The sequence below is a fragment of the Rhinichthys klamathensis genome, unplaced genomic scaffold (assembly GCF_029890125.1).
Source record: "Rhinichthys klamathensis goyatoka isolate OS25496 unplaced genomic scaffold, OSU_Roscu_1.1 h1tg000018l_1, whole genome shotgun sequence".
NCBI classification, from domain to species: Eukaryota; Metazoa; Chordata; class Actinopteri; order Cypriniformes; family Leuciscidae; genus Rhinichthys; species Rhinichthys klamathensis.
This window is the reverse complement of record NW_026606569.1, coordinates 2,762,289-2,769,757: the sequence shown is the minus strand read 5'-3', so window position 1 is coordinate 2,769,757 and position 7,469 is coordinate 2,762,289. Positions and strand designations below refer to the sequence as shown.

Here is a 7,469-nt window from a genome sequence, read left to right as displayed (position 1 = left end):
CTTTTGTTGAACATTTCGGCGTGTTATATGGTCAGGAATTTCTTTGTTACAACGTGCATGGATTAGTGCACCTCTGTGAGGATGTAAAGCAGCATGGTAATTTAGATGAATTTTCTGCTTTTCCTTTTGAAAATTTCTTGGGTACTCTTAAAAAGCTTGTCAGAAGACCTAGCAATCCTTTGGCCCAAGTCATTCGCAGGCTATCCGAAATTAATGCTCAGAGCAATGCACGTGATGAGACCATCAATAGGACCCTTAGACGTGAACACAACAATGGCCCTGTACCTTTGATATTTTCAAAAGCAGTTAACCAGTTTCAAGAGGCTTTCCTTGGTGGTTTAGTCATTAAAATAACTGAAGGAGACAATTGTGTGAAAATACAGAATAGTATTGCCACTGTTGTGAACATCATTTTGAGCGAAGGAAAAGTATTCATTGTGTACAAAGAGTATAAACATAGAACCTCTTTCTTTGACTATCCAATGAATTCAAGTGATTTGGGAATTTTTGTTGTGAGGGAACTCTCTGAAGACTTGCACATCTCAGAGTTTGATGGCAGTGTTGAGAAGTATGTTAGGTTACCTCTTAGAGAAAATTTTGTTGTTTTACCATTACTACATTCTGCACAAGTTCATGAAACAGAAAATTAAATATGGAATGTGTGGCGATAAACTAGTACAAAAGTCATAGTTGGTAAGTATTTATTTAATTGTTGTTTTTGTTTTAATTCATAATGTCTGCCTCCCTAATTGATAAAAACAATGTTGTTATTGCAAGATAAGGTGCTATGAAGTTGGGAGAACATTTTAAAGAGCTAAAATTAAGTTCAAGCTTTAAGGTCTTACTGTTAGGTTGGAGTGTGTGATATGTATTTTCAATAATAATATAGTAATTGTTGTTTTAGCTAACATCGCTAACATTTCATTTGTATGTGTATGTTTTCACTGTGTGACATAGCCTAATAGAATGACATCCAAATTTCAATATTATAAAAGGGAGCAAAAAATGCCCCATAGGAGATTTTGTATTTTTATTTGATATATTTAAGCATTATCAATCGAGCAAGCATATGTTTTTATGCTTTGTAGGCTATATCTTTTAGGAGTTTTTAACTCTCCTGACAGGCGGTTGTTGAAAATAAGAACGTGATCTTTAAAGAATAGTTCCCTTAAAAAAGCACATTCTGTTATGATTTACTCACTCTCAAATGGATCCAAACCTGTATGAACTTCTTTCTTCTGCTGAAGACAATAAGATATTTTGACGAATGTCGGTCACTAAACAGTTGATGGACCCCACTGACTTCCATAGTATTTTTTTTTTTTCTTCTATGCAAGTCAGTGAGGTCCATCAACTGTTTAGTGACCGACATTCTTCAAAATATCTTTTTCTGTGTTCAGCAGAAGAAAGAAGTTCATACAGGTTCGAAACAACTTGAGGGTGAGTAAACGATGACAGAACTTTCATTTTGTGACTTGCCTAGTTAAATAAAGGTTTAATTGTTTTTCCTGAATATAGGCACGATTGCAAATTTAATAGAATCAATATCAAACAAAGTTATATTTTATGCACACTAAATTGTCAATTCAATTTGTATTAAGCATTTAATGAATTGGTGATAAAATATAAAGTACAGTCAGTGGTTCTTAATTGGCTTGGCCACGGGACCCCACTTTTCCTGTGATCACTAAGCCTCAACTTTTTTTCTTTAAAAAAATAAAATAAATGTGTGTGTGTATATACATGTATGTATATACACACAGACAAAATGTTTTTTTTTGTTTTTTTGGGGGGTATGAATATCCATCCATATATATATATATATATATATATATATATATATAAAATTTTAATTTATTTTTATTATATAAATAAATGTTCTTCCTTAAAATACAGGGTGCATAAGTCTGGACACCCCTATGTTAAATTCCCATAGAGCCAGGCAGATTTTTATTTTTAAAGGCCAGTTACTTCATGGATCCAGGATACTATGCATCCTGATAAAGTTCCCTTGGCCTTTGGGGTTAAAAAAGCCCCACATCATCACACAGCCTTCACCATACCTAGAGATTGGCATGGTTCTAATAGCTGGTTTGATTTGCATTGAGAGATGATCTTATGGAAAGTACTCCATGCCAATTTCTAGGTATACATTATTCATTTACAGAAAATTGGTGTCCTTAAAAATTGGTTTTTTCCTTCTTTTTTTAAGGCATTAAGTTCAATTTCCAAAAGATGATTTTTTTATTCCTCCTTTTAGTCAACTTTAGCATGGGTGTCTAAACTTATGTATATATTGTGGTGAGGGGGGCGTGGTTCAGCGAAGTCTGTAGTGGGAGAGCGGGGACGGAGCCGAGCGGTGACTAAGTGGGTCAAGTTCAAATGACAAACACCTGTCTGTGATTGCAGTAATTGGCGTGAGGAGACCACATATAAGCGGGCCTGAAGATGAATCCTGATGCTAAATCAGAATTGGTAAGAAATCAAATATAGCCTAGTAGTTTGAAACAGTAAAGAAAAAAAAAATTGTAAATATAAAATACTTCATGGTCTTCCCTGCATGAACTAAATATAAATCTGTTCTTTTTAAAGCTATAACGGTGCATTCACACGGGGCGAACGTTTTTCCCCCCATTTACTTTGAATGGCTGATGTCATGCGTAGGGATGGCGAAAACTAAAAAATTTCTTGACCGACCACCGAGCCTCATTAGTTAACCGGTTAACCGATTGGTTTAAAATATGCACACACACACAGCCCCGGCGCCATCCTTCCATTCATGTCACTTTTTTAAACTCCCCATACAGCGCGAAACATGAGTCCAGGAGGTCGCACACCGGACGAGAAGCTCAGCACCGCGTTGCGGAGAGCCACATCTTTAAAATTCTAACACATTATTCTCTATGAGTGTACACACACCGGCGGCACCATTCGGCGTCTGTCCGCGGAGCCCAGCAACGGCTCAGGACCGTGTTCAAAATCATTTTTGTCTCAAATCGTTGCTAATGTATCCTGACTGCGCCCTATGCTGCAATATACATGTAGTTTTGCATTCATTTACAGAAATCAGCTGCTTGAATGACAATTGCTGATGTTATTGGATTTTTCAGGTGAGATTCTCAATTCATTCGAGTTAATGGATGCTCTGAGGTAAAGTTTTCAGACTGTAAACTCAGCAACGATTGTATTTAATTGTACAGTACAATCATGATTCATAACATAGAACGACATCTTCATTTCATGTCATTAAACATAACAAAATTGGTAACACTTTACAATAAGGTTCATTAGTTAACTACATTAGTTAACATTAACTAAGAATGAACAATACTGCTACAGCATTTGTTAATCTTTTTTAATGTTAATTTCAATATTTACTAATACTTGTTAACATTAGTTAATGCACTGTGAGCTAACATGAACAAACAATGAACAGCTGGATTTGTATTAACTAACGTTAACAAAGATTAACAAAAACCGTAACAATTGTATTGCTCATGGTTAGTTCATGTTAGTTAATACATTAACTAATGTTTAATAAAATAACCTTATTGTAAAGTGTTACCACAATATTGCTGGCCATACACTGATGAAAAAGTGCGCGTCCGGTGTGCAATACCTGGAGTTGTCCTACGTGGCGCAGCGATTCTCCGGTCACTCCGGTGTGCGACCCCCCTCTTCCCGCAAACGCGGCGCCAAGGAGCTTGTATGTAATCGGAGGCTCCTTTTTAGTTTCGAAATGGTTTGGGTACAATGTGATCGCGTTGAAAATAAAGGTGTTAGTCTAGCGTTAGAAGCTCATTTGAAACATTGCCGTGGCTCATTTAAGAAAATAACAGCTCCGAAGAGTTTGAGGTTTTAGTTTGAGGTAACGTTAACTTTAGTGCTAACAATAATAAAGAAAGATGATGATGATCATTGATCATCACCTTATCTGTTACCACTGAAAAATGTAAATGTAATGTATTTCCAAGTCTAAGCCCAGGAACTTTACATCTGTGTCATTCTTTTAGGTGAAATGATCCCACACACTATTTTCTTTGCACGCTTCATCCTGTCGTCTGCCCTGGCTCTAACCTCGAGTGTTTTAGCCTGAAGCCTTTACTTTTCGCAAATCTTGTGAGCGCGCAAACCCAAACGTTGTGACCTCGCGCCAAATGTTTTTGTTTTTTTTACCGACTACCAACAACTTTGATCGGTTAACGTTGATACGGTCAACCATCGGTCATCGGTTAACATCCCTAGTCATGCGTTGCCGAACTGAATTTTGGGTTACGTTGTGTCGCTTCACTGCCATTGCTTGCGGCAGAAGTTGAAACTTTTCCAGCGCCAATGAAGGCGTCAGCCAATCAGATCATCTTTATGCAAATATCCTAGCGCTTTGCAGTCCAGTCTGAAAGTGGTTGGCTGTTGTCACTATGACAATTGTCAACACCAAGCTTCAGACATCCATCAAGCATTGACGCTGATGCTTCACGTGAATGCAGTGTAATAGTTATTCATTCAAGAGCAGTAAGTTATTTTCTCTCTTGTTTGATTAGCTTTAATGGCACAGAGAGCAATAAGTATATTAGGAGTAGTATATTAATAAATTAATATTAGTATATTAATATTATACAACTAGTGCAATTTGCCAGTGCAAAATCAGTTTTTGTGTGTGTTTTCAGGGTTTGGTGTATTTGAGTGCTCATTGTTACAATAACATAGCAAAAGTTCAGTGACATTTTTATTTGTGCATGGTAGAAAGCAGATGCTGATACTGACATAATGACATACAATAAATATGGATTCAGGCAGCAGGCTACACAGTTGTCATGTGGCGTCAGGAATGACACGAAGAGTGAATCCAATAGCAGCACTTTAATAACACAGACAGGTAATCCAGGGAAACCAGGGAAACTCAGGACAGAAAGACAGCTACAGGAAACATAAACAATGACCGACACCCAACAACTGAAGCACAGAGGTTTAAGTAGAAAGTAGTAGGCAAACAAGCTAAACAAGATAACAAGGGGGCGTGGTTAATAAGAAACAGCTGGGGAGACTAATAAACAAAACAAAAAAACTACTAAGGACTACAAAACATGGCACAGAACAGGAAATAACAAAAGTCCAAACATAACAAGGAAAACACAAGACAGGAATCGTGACAACAGTGAACTGTAATGGCAAAAGCCAATGTCTGCTGCTTTTACCAATATATTTAATGATTTGCATTTCCAATCCAAACAATGTCAAACTTGGCACTGCACTTACTTGTGCCTGTAACAAGACACCTGTCAAGCTTGACATCCATCGGACTTATGGTTCGAGAGATATGCCAATAACACACACACACACACAGACAGACAGACAGACAGACGTTCCTGTAATTTATAGATAGGTAGATGGTATATATTGTCATACTGCCCAGCCCTAACGTGCGGTATGGGTTGGGCAATGACAAGAATTTCCACATAACAAACCTAGAAAATGTTTTCAGATGGAGTATGTGATGGTTTATAGTTAATTTTTTAATATAAAAGCATTTTCATTTTAGGGTGGTCTATTTAAATGCCTATTTTAACCACTTACACAATGTTTTTTTTTTTTTTTTCGGAGACTACCTTTCTGGGTCTGGTTGGTGGCTTTGACCTGAAAGACACCGTGTGGAGAGTGCTGAAAGCCACTTTTACAACTGCTGTTGCACGTGTTATGAATTGGAGAGGAGTTAATGGGAAGATTGGTGTCCACAGCCTGGTCTTAAAGGAAGTTGTCATTGGTAAGAACCTTTTTTAGAAGTCATTTTTATTTTATAGTTTTTTTGTGATTGTTGCGGGCAAAAATCCTTGATTATGCGGCCCGTTTTCTTTAAAAATGCGATGGAATATGCGGGATATTTATGCGATGAAATTGCGGGAGCTTGCAAAAACGGCGGTTTGATGAAAAAGAGAAAAAAAGTGATTCCCCCAACACCCTGTTCTCACTAGGCTACTACCTTAATGTAAAGAGTCATTTCTTATTACTTCCTTTGATAAGCAAGCATACACATCACAGAAATATTGTGATGTATAGTGCTGGGAATATTTAATTTCTCATCTTGTTTTATTTCAGACTGTAACGAGTGGAAATAAGGTGTGGCCCCTTTAAGAGCTGACACTTATACGAGTTCGATTTGTCGATGTCAATCGCCTCCGTGAGTCTGTCTGGCCTCTGTAATAACTTCAGCTGTGAGCTATCCCGTCGCGTAATTGCGTCACTTCATAACGTTCCCATGGAAACAGGGGGAAATGGCTGCTCTTGTGTGAAGCAAACACAACATTTTTCAACTTTCTGCTAAGATATATGTGACGTTTTTGCAACGAAAATGCGAGGATTATGAAATCATGCAAACCTTGCATATTTTGCACGGAAATCGGCAATTTATGCGGCGAAAGTGCGGCGTATTGGAAAAAATGCGGCCCCCGCATGAATATGCGGACTTTGGCTGATTATGCATTGAATTCAGCGATCGCATAATCGCATTTTTCTGGAGGGACTGGTTTCTCTCACCGCACAGCATCTGAAATGAACGGTGGACGGTGATGCATTTTTCGCCGATCAATAAATGTTCCAGGTTGACCTCTCTGCAACAGATTGACTCCGGTGCAGTGTCCATGCTCCAGCAGCACCCGCGCCCACAGTCACTTCCCCCCAAACGATCCTGTACTGTAAGTGGAGCCTGAAACTGATCCTCCATGTGGTGGTCGTCAGATACTACCGGCCTGTCCCTCACGGGCTCAAATGCGTAACCCATGCCGTTAAAAGTGCTCATTTTCGTCTGTGTATTAGGACCTGCAGCTGTTGTCTATGCAGCTTCGCGGGTCCTACCATGCCAGTGACGTCATCGAAATTGCCAGCGCTAACAAACGCAATTTTTGTGTTGCTTAAAAAAAGCTATATTAATTTTTTATTAAAATGTTTAGTGTAATTTACTTTTAATTGCCATAACACGTTTTCAACGTCGATTTTTTTTCAGTTCAGTTCATCTTTAAGTGACTGCATTTTTTTTATTTATAAGTTGTTGTTTTTTTGCATAGTTATCTTTTTATTTATTTTAAAGCTGTAATCACAATAGTTTTGCTTGAGATTATCATACTGTCAAAGTCTCATACCAGCGCATGCCTACACCTATCTGTATTTAGTTCATTATCACTGTGTATTTAAGTTCCTCCTTGCATTTAGTACTTGGCTGTTTGTGCGTTTGTGCTTGTCTCACATGGTGTTTGAGTTTATATTGTGTTCGTAAAAACACTTCTATTTGAGTCTTTGGACTTAAACGTGACATTTATGTTATCTGTGTTGGTGTGTTTTTACATTAAAGTGTGCATGTCTTTTTTAAAGCAGAATACATGCAGTGTTTAACTGGTTGCTGAAAAAGTATTCTAAAAATATATTCTATAAACAAAATTTAAATAATTTGTCTTAAGAAATTATGGTATTATTATGGC

The 7,469-nt window shown here is 37.6% G+C and overlaps 1 long non-coding RNA gene across 1 annotated transcript; it reads left to right on the top strand.

Moving 5' to 3' along the window:
• The first annotated feature begins 6,132 nt into the window (after positions 1 to 6,132).
• On the top strand, positions 6,133 to 6,520 carry LOC130070718 (uncharacterized). Its single transcript, XR_008803910.1, has 2 exons — positions 6,133 to 6,183; positions 6,215 to 6,520. It is a non-coding gene; the product is annotated as an uncharacterized LOC130070718 (long non-coding RNA).
• Positions 6,521 to 7,469: the final 949 nt, after the last annotated feature.